Genomic DNA, 13,145 nt, shown 5'->3' with positions numbered 1-13,145 from the left:
TTTAAGTTCTGATATCAACCAAGGTAATAATGCCCATCACAAAAAAAACTATCACAGGTTTCAATACCTGTTTAAAAACATTCATTAATTCAAAGATCAAGAGCCCTAAGTGAAAGGCACTGGACTAGGTGGTGTAGGTGACACATAGTTAGAAAACCATCCCTACCCTAGTCTGTTTTCAGTCTCCCCAGGATGACAGAGATAAAGAAATTAACAATGAAATTAACATTGAAAGAAATTAACAATGAAATCCCAAGTTGAATCTGTTATTCAAACTAGGATACTTTCAGAGTGAGAGAAGTGCTTCTAAAAATTAAGCCAGGATAACAGACATAAACAAGTCTGTCCAGGGAAAACTGGGACATACAGTTACCCTAACTATGGTATTCAATGTTTTGCAATCTAAGTTTTTCAAAAATGTTATTTTATTTTTTGACTAGAACAAAGCCATGAGATAAATAACACAACACAATCCCCACTTTTAGATGGGAAAACTAAGCCTCAGAGAAAGTAAATGAGTTACCTAAGGTTTACACAACTAATAAATGATGGGACCAGGGCCTGAGCTGAGATTTTCTAATTGCACACCTAATGTCTTTCCACTATAACATACTTGCTTCATCATTCGCTGTAACTACTACATATGCATATAAATTCTATAAGGACAACTTGTGGGAAGCATTGTTCTTCTGATTATAATATATGTACAGAAATATAGGGAGAAAACATTTACCAATTTGACGGCATTTTCACTTTCATAATAAAAATTATGTGGATAAATGAAGACAGACTAATCAAAGGAAACTATATGACAGAGCTGACCTACAAAAAAAAAAAAAAGGTAAGAGCCAAAACAATTTCAAATAAAATCAGAGTCTAAAGAGGGATATCCTCATCACTGTTATTCAAAATTGTCTTGTACATTGTAATGGATAAATATTGGATAAGAAGAGATAAAATCATCTCCTTTTCCTAATAAGACTGTTATAATAATAGTGACAATGACCAGAATTTTTAAAAATTGGTAAGATAGTCAGATTCAAAACAAATATTTTAAAACTCAGTAATATTTGTATCTTCCAGCAATAAGTTCTCCCTCCTACCAATCCCAGACTCCTCCAGACTTCTCATTCCATATAAAGTTTTGTCCCCAGTTATATCAGATTTTTCCAGTCTTGAACAGAATACCTAACATCCTACTCTGAAGTGTCTGGTTTGGATTATTTCTCCAAATCCAGAGCTACGAACAGGACAATGATTTATTCTGTATCTGTGACCAATAGGACTTGCTAATATTTTCCTTTCAGGACAAAAGACTGCCTCTAAACAAAATTCTACCCTTAGTCTTAGAGCCACTGGCAACAAATTTCTGGATATTTTAAAATGGCAAATTTCTTTCAGTCTTTAAGAACGTATAACTACTGACATCCAATATCAAAACACTCAATGCAGACAAGGAAAAAAAAATGTCCATGATAAAAGGATGCATGTGTGCTTTTTTTTGGGGGGGTGGCAGGTGGGAATTGTCCACTTCACTATTAGCTTCCTAACAATCTGATATAACCTGTTTCAAATACCTCTTTCAGTCACTACAATCTCTTTATTTCTAAAATGACAGCAGTTTCTACAAAACTCAAAAACTAGTTGATTTATCAATGATATTTATGTGTCATCCTTTTAAAGAACACTGGTAACATTAAAAGAATTTCCATATCATTGCTGTGTTGAGATTTATTCCTTGAGAACTTGCATCTTTGTGTCTGTAATAGATACTTGTGACTCTCCTCGTGGGCTTGGTGAAGTGAGCAGCCCTGTGAAGAAGCCCACATGGTAAAGAACTGCAACAGCCTCTGGGAACTGCATTGGCTTCTAGGATCTGAGGACCTGTGTGGTTTTAGAACCACAGGAAATGGATTCTGACAACGACCTGAATGAGCATGGAAGTGGATTCTTCTCCAATCAAGCCTCCAGTTGAGAAAGCAGCCTGGCCAATATAGTAGATAAAGCCTTGTGAGACCTTGAAGCACAAAGCACATTCAAGCCATGCCCAGAATCCTGGCCCATAGAAGCTGTATGTGTTGTTTTAAGCCATTATTTGTAATAATTTGTTACACAGCATCATGAAACTAATGTATCTTCCAATGTCTCTGCCTTAGAGTAAAATCCCAAGTCATTTTCACAATTTGGCCCCTTGCTACCCACTCTAACTTCATCTTCTCCCATTTCACCACTGCAAACTTTGCTCTAGCTACAATGGCCTCTTTGCTTGTCAAATAGAACAGACTTGCCATATTTCCTATAGGACAGACTGACTGAGCCTTCAGCATTCTGCCTGGAATGCTGTTCCCAGATACCTGCTTAGCTCACAACTCACCTTCTTCAGGTACCTATTCAGAGATCACTTTGTTGGAGACAACTTCCCCTGAAAAAAAAATAGGAATTCCAACCCCCATTCAACATGCACTGCTAACATCTGACTACTTTATTTTCCCCACAGCACTCTCATATCACCACCTGATATGTTTATCTGTTTATTGTATCTGTCCCTGTACCAGAAGGTAAAGTCCAAGGGGGCAGAGATTTTTTGTTGTTGTTACCTGTTGTTAACCTATATATGTGCAACATGTGTTAAATAAATAAATAAATTGATAGATGAGTTAACAAATTAATTAATCAAAGCAAATGCACTATTAAAGAAATGAGAGAGGAGTTAACAAAATGACTTAGTGTAGAGATACATTTAATCTAACAAATAGAATAGAAAAAGCATTCAGAACTATAACAAATTATAATTTCCTAATTCCTCATGATCCAGGAGGGAAAAATGATAGATATATTTTTTCTAATTGGGGCCTCTGGGTGGCTCAGTTGGTTAAGCGTCTAACTCAGGTCCTGATTTCACAGTTCATGGGATTGAGCCCATCAAGCAGTGCAGAGCCTGCTTGGGATTCTCTCTCTCCCTCTTTCTCTATCTCCCCTGCCAGCTCATGCTCTCTCACACTCTTTCTCTCAAAAACATTTAAAACATTATATACAGTAAACATTTAAATATATATACAGTAAAACCTTGATTTCCAGGCATAATTTGTTCCAGAAACATGTCGTAATCTAAAGCACTCGTATATCAAAGCAAATTTCCCCATAAGAAATAATGGAAACTCAGATGATTCATTCCACAGCCCAAAAATATTCATATAAAAATGATTATAATAGTGTAATATAATAGAAAATAATAAAGAAAATACAAAATATAAAGAAAAATAAGCAAATTAACCTGCACTTACCTTTGAAAACTTCTGTGACTGGTGTGAGGGAGACAATAGAGAGGAGGGTTATTGTGTAAGACAACTTTCATTATCACCAACAGAATCACTGCTATCTTTTGGCTCAATGGAATCTTTTTCTGCGTGGGGGCCATTGTATATGCTTGTACAGATGTTGACTATAGCACAGTATTAATAAACTCTTGTCATATACTGTATTTAATGTAACTGGCAATAAGGCAGCAGAGGAAAGGGTCTGTATCTGCAGACAGCCTGATCTAGAATGAAGCAAAGAATTCCTGAGCTTACTCTTGTATGGAAAAGCAAAGGACTGTTCCTAGGTGCTTTGAAGTGACAAAAAATACCAGTTGTGGTAGTACCAGTTGTACCTGGTACTACCTGGTAGTATCTGGTAGTACCAGTTGTGGGCACCTTCCAATGTTCTGAAAAATCACCAATTTCTGCCAAACACTACAGCCTGAGACCGAGCATCCGAACATGGGAAATGATCACCCACAATCCCACAGCAAGAGAGAGAGAGAAGAACCATTGGCTCCATTGTGATCATGTGACATTCAGCATCATGTATTACTTGTATTGCAAGACATGGCTTATTTATCAAGTTAAAATTTATTAGAGATGTTTGCTCATCTTGTGGAACACTCTCTCATAACCAGTAACTCCCAATCCAAGGTTTTACTGTGTATGTGTATGTGGGTGTGTGTGTGTGTGGGTGTGTATATATATATATATATATATATATATATATATGAGCATATACACACCCACATACACATATATTTCCTAATCATGGGAATTGGACTAACTCCATATTTCACAACAACTTCCACACGACAATGGAGCAATGACTAAAATGTTCTAAGAGAAAGAGAGAATTACTTTACTATTTTATACTCAATCAGATTTTCCTCTTTAGATTCAGGCAATTGACTTTATTAAGCAAAAAAAAATCATAAGAAATATAATTTCTACAATAGCTTTATGAAAACTGAAGTTCTACCAGTCAAGAAATTGATGACATAAGGGGCTCGGAAATGGAAAAGCAAGAATGAATAAAATAAGTGTTGGTGGGCATTGAATCAATTTAAATAAATCTAGTTAGACAACTACAGAAATTTGCTAGAAAATACATTTTGAATGCTTTAAACTTTGACAAAGAGAAATAATATAACTGACAAAGCTGAAAGACTGGTGGAGAAGTGGTAAGAGGAAGTAAAAGGATATTAGAATATTTCCTCATAATTCACATGAGGGAGAAAATTTATATTATCTCAAAAATTGAAGCCTGAAATTTTTTTAATGGCCCAAACAACTTAATTTATTCTTCATAATAATTTTAGTAACCTTAGATCTTTTCAGAATTGTTTTTACAAAGTTCTTCTGTAGATTGGCACAAAGTAAATATTTAGGCTTTGTGGGATGCACACAATCTCTCTTATGTTTTTCTTTCTTTATTTCTTCTATAACTCTAAAAATGTGAAGACCAACCTTAACCCCCAAGCTGCACAAAAACAGGCCTTGGGCTGAATTTGACCTGCCTGCTGTATTTTGTTGACTCCTGGCTAAATAACATTCTACTGTTCTTTCATTCCCACTGTAGAATGTTTTGATTCTGTTAAATGTAAGTAAAGCTGATTGTGGTATTTTGTATTTAAACCTGTATGATAATTTCTAGGGCTTCCACTTTTGGCCAAGATGTACCCAGCAGGTATAATTCATGATGTTTGACATCCAACCAAAAATTATCAAGCATGCAAAAAACCAGGCCAATATGAACAATAAGGAGGGGGAAAAACCTAAATTAAAACCAACATGGAAATTACACAGATGATAAAATTTGTAGACAAGAACATTAGACTAGCTATTACAGCTGTATTCCATATGTTCAAATAGCTAGAAGAAAGATTGAGCATGTTATGCAAAAACCTGGAAGATATTTAAGACTCAAATATAACTTCTAGAAGTGAAAACTTCAATGTCTAAGATCTTTAAAAATATATACTGGGGGCACCTGGGTGGCTCAATCGGTTAAGCGTATGACTTTTTTGATATCAGCTCAGCTCATGATCCTGTGGTTCATGAGATCAAGCCCCACATGAGGCTCTGCACTGACCACATGGAGCCTACTTGAGATTTTGTCTCTCCTCCTCTCTCTGCTCCTCCAATGTTCACTCTCTCCCTGTGCCTCAAAATAAATAAACATTACAAAAAATTTTAAATACACCAGATGGGATTAACAGAGATAAACGCTGCAAGAGGAAAAATTAGTAAACTTGTAAGTGTATCAGTAGAAATCACCCACACTGAAACACATAAGGAAAAAAGGCTGGAAAATAAATGAACAAAGTGTCCGTGAGTTGTGGGAATATTTAAACTGATCCTACAATTTATCAATGTTCTGCTCATTGTTTAACTGAATCCTTGAGAGAGAGAACACAGAAAAATATTTGAAAATACAACCACCAAACTTCATCAAAATTTCCAAATTTGATGAAAACTATATTACCATATATGCAAGAAACTCAATTAACCCAAGCACAAGAAAAAAATGAACCACAAGAAATTGTTTAAAACCAGTGATAAAGAGAAAAACCTAAAAGCAGCCAAGGAAAAGACACATTGCATACAGGGAAACAAAAATACAAATTAAACCAGTGAAAAGCCAAAAGGTAGTGGGGTCACATTTTTAAAGTACTAAAAGAAAAGAATTGGCAACCTAAAATTCTAAACCTATGGGGGAAAAAAAGCTTTCAAAAACAAAGGTATATACTTATTAAAATGGCTAAAATCTAGAACACTGACAAAACCAAATGCTGACAAGGATGTGGAGCAATGGCAACTCTCATATATCACTGGTGGGAATGCAAAATGGTACAGCTACTGTGGAAGACAACTTGGTTTCTTACAAAACTAAACTTACCATACAATCCAGTACTCATTCTCCCTGGTATTTACCAAAGACGCTGAAAACTTATGTCCATACAAAAACCTATAAGGATATTTATAGCAACTTTATTCATAATTGCCAAAACCTGGAAGCTATCAATATGTCCTTCGGTAGATGAATGGGTAAATAAACTGCGGTACATCTAGACAATGGAATATTATTCAGCGCTAAAAAGAGCTATCAAGCCATGAAAACATACAGGGGAACCTCAAATGTGTATTACTATTATATGATTCTAACTATCTGGCATTCTGGAGAAGGTAAAACTGTGAAGACAAAAAAAAAATCAAATGGTTTCTAGGAAGCAGGGGTAAGATAGAGACACAGGCAGAGGAGAGAGGAGTTTTTTTAGGGCAGTGAAAATACTCTGTATGAAATTATAATGATAGATCTATGTCATTACACATTTTTACAAACCCATGCAAGATACAATGCCAAGAATGAACCTTAAGAAAAACCAAGGATTTGGGGTGACCATAATGTGCCAATTTAAGTTCATCCTTGGTAAAGAAAAAAAAAATGTACCATTCTTGTAAGTGATGTTCATAATGGGGGAGGCTATGCATGTGTAGGGGCAGCAGGTATATAGGTAATCTGTCCCTTGCTCTAAATTTTATTGTAAACCTAAAACTGCTCTTAAAAATAGAAAGCCTTAAAAAATATGACTTACTAATGATCAATAAGCACATGAAAAGATGCTCAACATCATTAGTCATTAGGGAAATGCGAATCAAAACCATAATGATTTACCACTTCACACCCACTAGAATGGCTATAATTAAAACAGACAATAACAAGTGTTGACAAGGATGTGGAGAAATAGGAACCCTCATACACTGCTAATGGGAGTGTAAAATGGTGTAACTACTTTAAAAAATAATTTGTCAGTTTCTCAAAATATTAACTATAGAATAACCATATAAACTGGCAATTCAACTCCTAGATATCTACCAGGAGAAATGAAAATACATTCACATAGAGTTACACACAAATGTTCACAGCAGCATTATTCAAAACAGCCAAAAAATGGAAAAAAATCAAATACCCATCAACTGATGAATGTGTTTACACCTATACAACAGAATTCTATTTGGTGATTTAACACAGCAATAAAGTCCCAATACATGCTACAACATGGAAGAATGTCAAAAATATTATGCTTAATGAAAGAAGCCAGACACAAATTAATGCTATTTATATTATCCTAGCTATATGAAATGCCCAGTAAAAGTGCCATAAAGTAGATTAATGATTGCATATGGCTGGGGGAAGGAATGAGGATTTAGTACAAATGGGCATAAGATTTGTTCTTGAGATCATGGAAATGTTCTAAAATTAGACTGTGGGGATAGTTGCACAACTCTGCAAATACACTAAAAATCACTGAATTGTATACTTAAAATGGAGTTACAATATCTTAATTAAATCTAACCTAAGCTATTTGAAAAACACAAAAGTAAATAAAGACCTTCTCAGACATAGAAAAGAATTTATCATCAGCAAGCATGCGCTATAATAATTGTGAAAGTAAGGCTTTCCTTCAAATGCAAAATGATATAATATAGAAACCTGGATCTAAACAAAGAAATGAAGGGGTGCCTGGGTGGCTCAGTCGGCTGAGCATCCAACTTCAGCTCAGGTCATCATCTTGCAGTTTGTAAGTTCAAGCCCCATGTCAGGCTCTATGCTGACAGCTCAGAGCCTGGAACCTGCTTCAGATTCTGTGTCTCCCTTTCTCTCTCTCTGCCCTTCTCCTGCTCGTGCTCTGTCTCTCAAAATCAAATAAATGTTAAAAAAAAATTAAACAAAGGAATGGAGCAAACAGAAAATGATAACTAGTGGGTAAATATAAAAGACTTAATCATTTTTTAAATGTCTTTCAAAAAATTGTTTAAAGTGAAAATATTAACAATATATTGTGACACATATATAACAGGTGATGGGGATTAAGGAGCACATTTGCCGTGAAGTACACTGGGTGTTATATGGAAGTGTTGAATCACTATATCATATATCTGAAACTAATATTACGCTGTATGTTAACTAAGTGGAATTTAAATAAAAACTTTTTAAAAAAGAAGTAAAATATATGAAAATAGCACAAAGGCCAGGAGAAAAGAAATGGAAGCAAACTTATAAGCTAACTATGTTATGGAAAAAGAGGACAAAAAATGGAAAAAATAGAAAACAAATAGCAAGATGAAAGCTTTAAACCCAAACATATCAATACTAATATTAAATGTAAATGGTATAAATACTGCAAATTTAAAATCCTTTGAAATGAGTGTTTCTTGTTGGGTAAAAAGGAACAACCAACTATATGCTGCCTGTAAGAAATCCACTTAAAATATAGAGAGAAATAGATTAAAAGGAAAAGAGTGGAAAAGATATACCATGCTAACACTAATCAAGATAATGCTGAAGAAGTTATATTAATATCAGACAAAACAGATTTTATAGCAAAAAATTTCACCAGAGATAAACAGAGTTATTTCATAGTGATAAAGAAGTCAATTTATCAAGAGGACATAACAATCCTTGATGCTTACGTACCTAGTAACAGAGCTTTAAAATACATTAAGCAAAAAATGGCAGAACTTAAAGGATAAATCAATAAAATAAAATTTATAGTCAGAGATTTCAACATACTTACCTTAGTAACTAATAGAACAAATTGGCAGAAGGTCAGTAAGGATATAAAACACTTGCATAATACTATCAACCAACTTAATCTAACTGACATTTACAGAACATTCTACCTGACAACAGACAAAAACACATTCAATTCAAGTAGACTCAGAATAATTATTGGGTAGATAGAGCACATTTCAAGGAATAAAACAATCTTAATAAATTTAAAACAATATAAATCATGTAAAGTACGTTTTCTGACAACAATGGCACTAAATTGGAAAGAAACAACAGAAACATAGATAGCAATAACAGAAACATAGCAGAAAAATCTCTAAATGTTTGGAAGCTAAGTGGTGCTCTCCTAAATAACTCAAAGGTCAAAGAAGAAATCAAAAGAGAAATTAGAAAACATTATGAACTGAATAAAAATGACAATACAACATACTAAAATTTATGGGATTCAATTAAAGTAGCTTTTACACAAGAGTGCTATTTTGGAGGGGCACATGCACCCCAATGTTTATAGCAGTGCTACCAACAATAGCCAAATTATGGAAAGAGACCAAATGTTCATTGACTGATGAATGGATAAAGAAGATGTGGTAAATATATATAATGGAATATTACTCAGTGACCAAAAAGACTGAAAAAGAATGAAATCTTGCCATTTGCAATACCGTGGATGGAACTAGAGTGCATTATGCTATGCTAAATAAGTCAGAGAAAGACAAATATCATATGACTTCACTCATATGTGGAATTTAAGACACAAAACAGATGAAAGTAAAGGAAGGAAAGCAAAAATAAAAACAGAGAGGGAGATAAATCATAAGATACTCCTTGTGAGGAAATAAGTTCACTTAAATAAATGGGTTAGAAAAAAGCTTAGGTCAGAAAGCTGCTGCCACCATGGGGTGAAAGTGCCAAGGATAGCTAGCAAGATATTATAATAGGATCATGAGTAACTTGTTATATCATCTGCAGGAAATTACTTTCCATCTGGCACCAATGTACCTTGATCACAAACTCCACTTGTCCCCCAGACCTTTTGCTTCTTACTCACACAAGTTAATGGTTACTATCTGATTGTTTTCTCCACATTCACGAGTATAAGATCTTATTTTCTTCACATTCACCATGTGTGTAAGATCTTGAGAGCTCAATAAATACAGAGATGAAAACCCTGTTCGGGGCTCTTGGCTCCTCCTGGACATTAACCTCTCTCAAATTTAATTCTGCGTCCACTCTTTTGCTGGACAAGAGAGAACTCTGGACTCATAGTCTGAGACAACGCTTAAATACAGAGAACAAACTGAGGGTTGCTGGAGGGTGTTGGGTGGGGGGATGAGCTAAATGGGCACAGGGCATTAAGGAGAGCACTTGTTGAGATAAGCACTGGGTGTTATATGTAAGTGATGAATCACTAAATTCTATTCCTGAAATCATTATTACACTGTATGTTAACAAGCTTGGATTTAAATTTAAAAAAATAAAATAAAATAATAAAGTAGTATCTACAAAGAAACATAGCACCAAATGTCTATATTAGGTAAAAATAAAGTTTTCAAAACAATGGCCTCAGCTTCCACCTTAACTAAACACACACACACACACACACACACACACACACACAGAAAAAGAATAATAAATTAAATCCATATTAAGTAAGAGAAAATAATAATAAAGATCAAAGTGAAAATCAATGATACAGAAAACAAAAATAGAGAAAAATCAATGAAATTCAAAGCTAGTTCTTTTGACATCAATAAAATTGATAAACTTGTAGCAAGACTGATCAGCAAAAAAAAAAAAAAAAAAAAAAGAGAGAGAGAGATAAAATAGAATTTACCAATATCACAATTAAGGGTGATATCACTAGTGTCTATAGAAATTAAAATAAGAGAATATTAACAATTTATGCCAATAAATTAAGCAATTTCGATGAAATGGAAAAATTCCTTAAAAGACACAAACTACCAAAGCTCATTCAAAAAAAAAAAGACATGAATGGCAAAGAAGTCTACTGAGTAAGTCAAATCTGTAGTTAAAAACCTTCCTAAAAATAAAACTCCTGGCTCAGATGTCTTTACTGGTGGGTTGTATGAATACCAGGAGGCAGGGTTGCTAGGGACTATGTCAGAGTCTGTCAGAAATAGTATATACTTTGATCCTATTTTAATAAAACTATTTCTATTTAAGTACTTTCCATTCACTTCATATGGCTATGCATCCATCTATAATGTAGAGAATGTTTATTTAATAACAGATGCTATTTCTGAGTGAGGACTTAGCAATTTTCAGCTTTCTTCTTTGTAACTTTACATGAAATGGGTGTATATCACTTTTATAAAACATTCTAGTAGAATAATAAAATATTCTTTTGGAAAGTAATAGTGAAGCCCCAAATTAGTGTAATGTCATTAATATGTCACTAAAACAAGAGTATTTCAAGTAGAAATATTTGATCAAGTGATTAATTCAGCAGAGAGCTTGATAAGCAAGAGAGCTGAGAAAATACCATTTGGATTAGTAATTAGGAGATCAGTACACCTTCTACAAAGTTGAATGGGGAAGCCAAATTACAGGGTGTTAGGCAGTGAGTGAGTGGTAAGGCAGGAGAAAAAATGGTTTAAAGCACTTATTTGAGAAATTAGGCTCTGAAAGGATGGTATCTATACCCCAGACTAGCTGTGGGAGGAACTGGAAAATTGTTACTCTTACTTTACTCCTAAACAAAAAATTACTGGAACACCTAAGCCATCTAATCAATTCATGCAATTGTTAGACAATATCAGTGGACAGAGTACTATCAGGCCAACTTTCAAAAAGGAGAGAATGGGTTTCCTCATGTAGGGGACTAGAGACAATATGAGATAAAAAATTCTAGCTTCAAGAAGAACAACCGAGATTATACTTGTCCTGAAAGTAAATGAATTCTTTTTTTTTCTACAAAATAAAGTGATTACAAAGGAAAAGAAAAAAAGGATATCTTAATAATAGTCAATTAAGCTTAGAGAACCCTGTGATCAAATTAGCCTTACTGTATCATTCAGATTATATATTCTTTACAAGACTGTTTTGTATACATTACTGAAATAACTTTCTGATTTCTAAAATATATCTACAGAATTTCAAATTTTTCCTTAAATATGTAGATGCTTGAAATCACATTCCCCACCATATCCTTAAGAGTGGTTATCCTCTGACTTCAGTTTTTAAACAAGGAAATCAATAGGCTGATTTCAGTAAATGTAAAAAATTCTCAGGTGCATCCTATTAAAATTCATATCTACAGACATTTTTAAGATGACTTATAATTTGCCAAGCTATATTTAGACACCTTAAAAAAAATTAAAACTCCTGAATGACCAGCAAACTCATACTATTTATAAATAAAAATACCCACTGTCATTTATCTGTTAAATAAATCAGGATTTAACAATTGCATTTCACCTGCTAAGTTTTCAATGTAACCACATATTATAGCTCAACTGAGAAGAGGCAGATGATTCCAATGGTTCTATATTTTTTGTTTACTTGATTTTTCTACTGGAAACTGAATGAAGAGAGCCAAATTAATCCTTTGAGCCTTCTCTTTGTATTACTATTGTTCATTGACAAACCTTCCACACAATCCCTGGGCTTTTAGCTCCAACAGGATTGTCCTCAGAATGTTTAGCTCCCTTCATGCCCTTAGTAAGCTACTTTTAAAATATATTGTATCCATGGGTGCCTGGGTGGCTCAGTCAGTTGACTTCAACCCAGGTCATGATCTCATTGTTCATGAGTTCAAGCCCTGGTCAGGCTCTGAGCTATCAGCACAGAGCCTGGAACCTACTTCGGATTCTGTGTCTCCCTCTCTCTCTCTGTCTCTCTGCCCTTCCCCACTCATGCTCGCTCGCTCTCTCTCTCTCTCCCTATCCATATCTATATTTCTTCTTTATTAAAGAATTATCTATAACGATCAGCATTTTAGTCTAGGTCATGATATATGGCTTTCTGGTAAATGATATTTCTCAGGCAAATGCCTGCTCAAATTTCTTAATCAGGTACTTCAGAAAAGGGCAAAAATTCAGATTGAGAAAAGGTGTGCTGTTTTGAAGGGGCACATGCATTCCAATGTTTATCGCTGTGCTATCAACAATAGCCAAATTATGGAAAAAGCCCAAATGTCCATCAACTGATGAATGGATAAAGAAGATGTGGTATATATATGTACAATAGAATATTACTTGGCGATCAAAAAGAATGAAATCTTGCCATCTGTAACAACGTGGATG

The 13,145-nt window shown here is 34.3% G+C and overlaps 1 protein-coding gene across 2 annotated transcripts in view; it reads right to left on the bottom strand.

Annotated features, from left to right (window-relative positions):
- IQCM (IQ motif containing M) overlaps positions 1–13,145 on the bottom strand; it is a 454,074-nt gene that overhangs the window by 423,738 nt on the left and 17,191 nt on the right. The window contains exon 1 of one of the 2 annotated variants that reach the window (XM_019441303.2): positions 8,885–8,952. The exons of the other annotated variant lie outside the window; for it this stretch is intronic. The gene's annotated coding sequence lies outside the window, so the exon portion shown is untranslated. Of the gene's footprint in view, positions 1–8,884; positions 8,953–13,145 lie in introns of those variants that run through there. 2 annotated transcript variants of the gene reach the window in all.

The sequence above is a fragment of the Panthera pardus genome, unplaced genomic scaffold, assembly GCF_024362965.1.
Source record: "Panthera pardus isolate Hobbes unplaced genomic scaffold, ASM2436296v1 HiC_scaffold_13, whole genome shotgun sequence".
NCBI lineage: Eukaryota > Metazoa > Chordata > Mammalia > Carnivora > Felidae > Panthera > Panthera pardus.
This window is presented reverse-complemented; position numbering and strand designations above follow the sequence as displayed.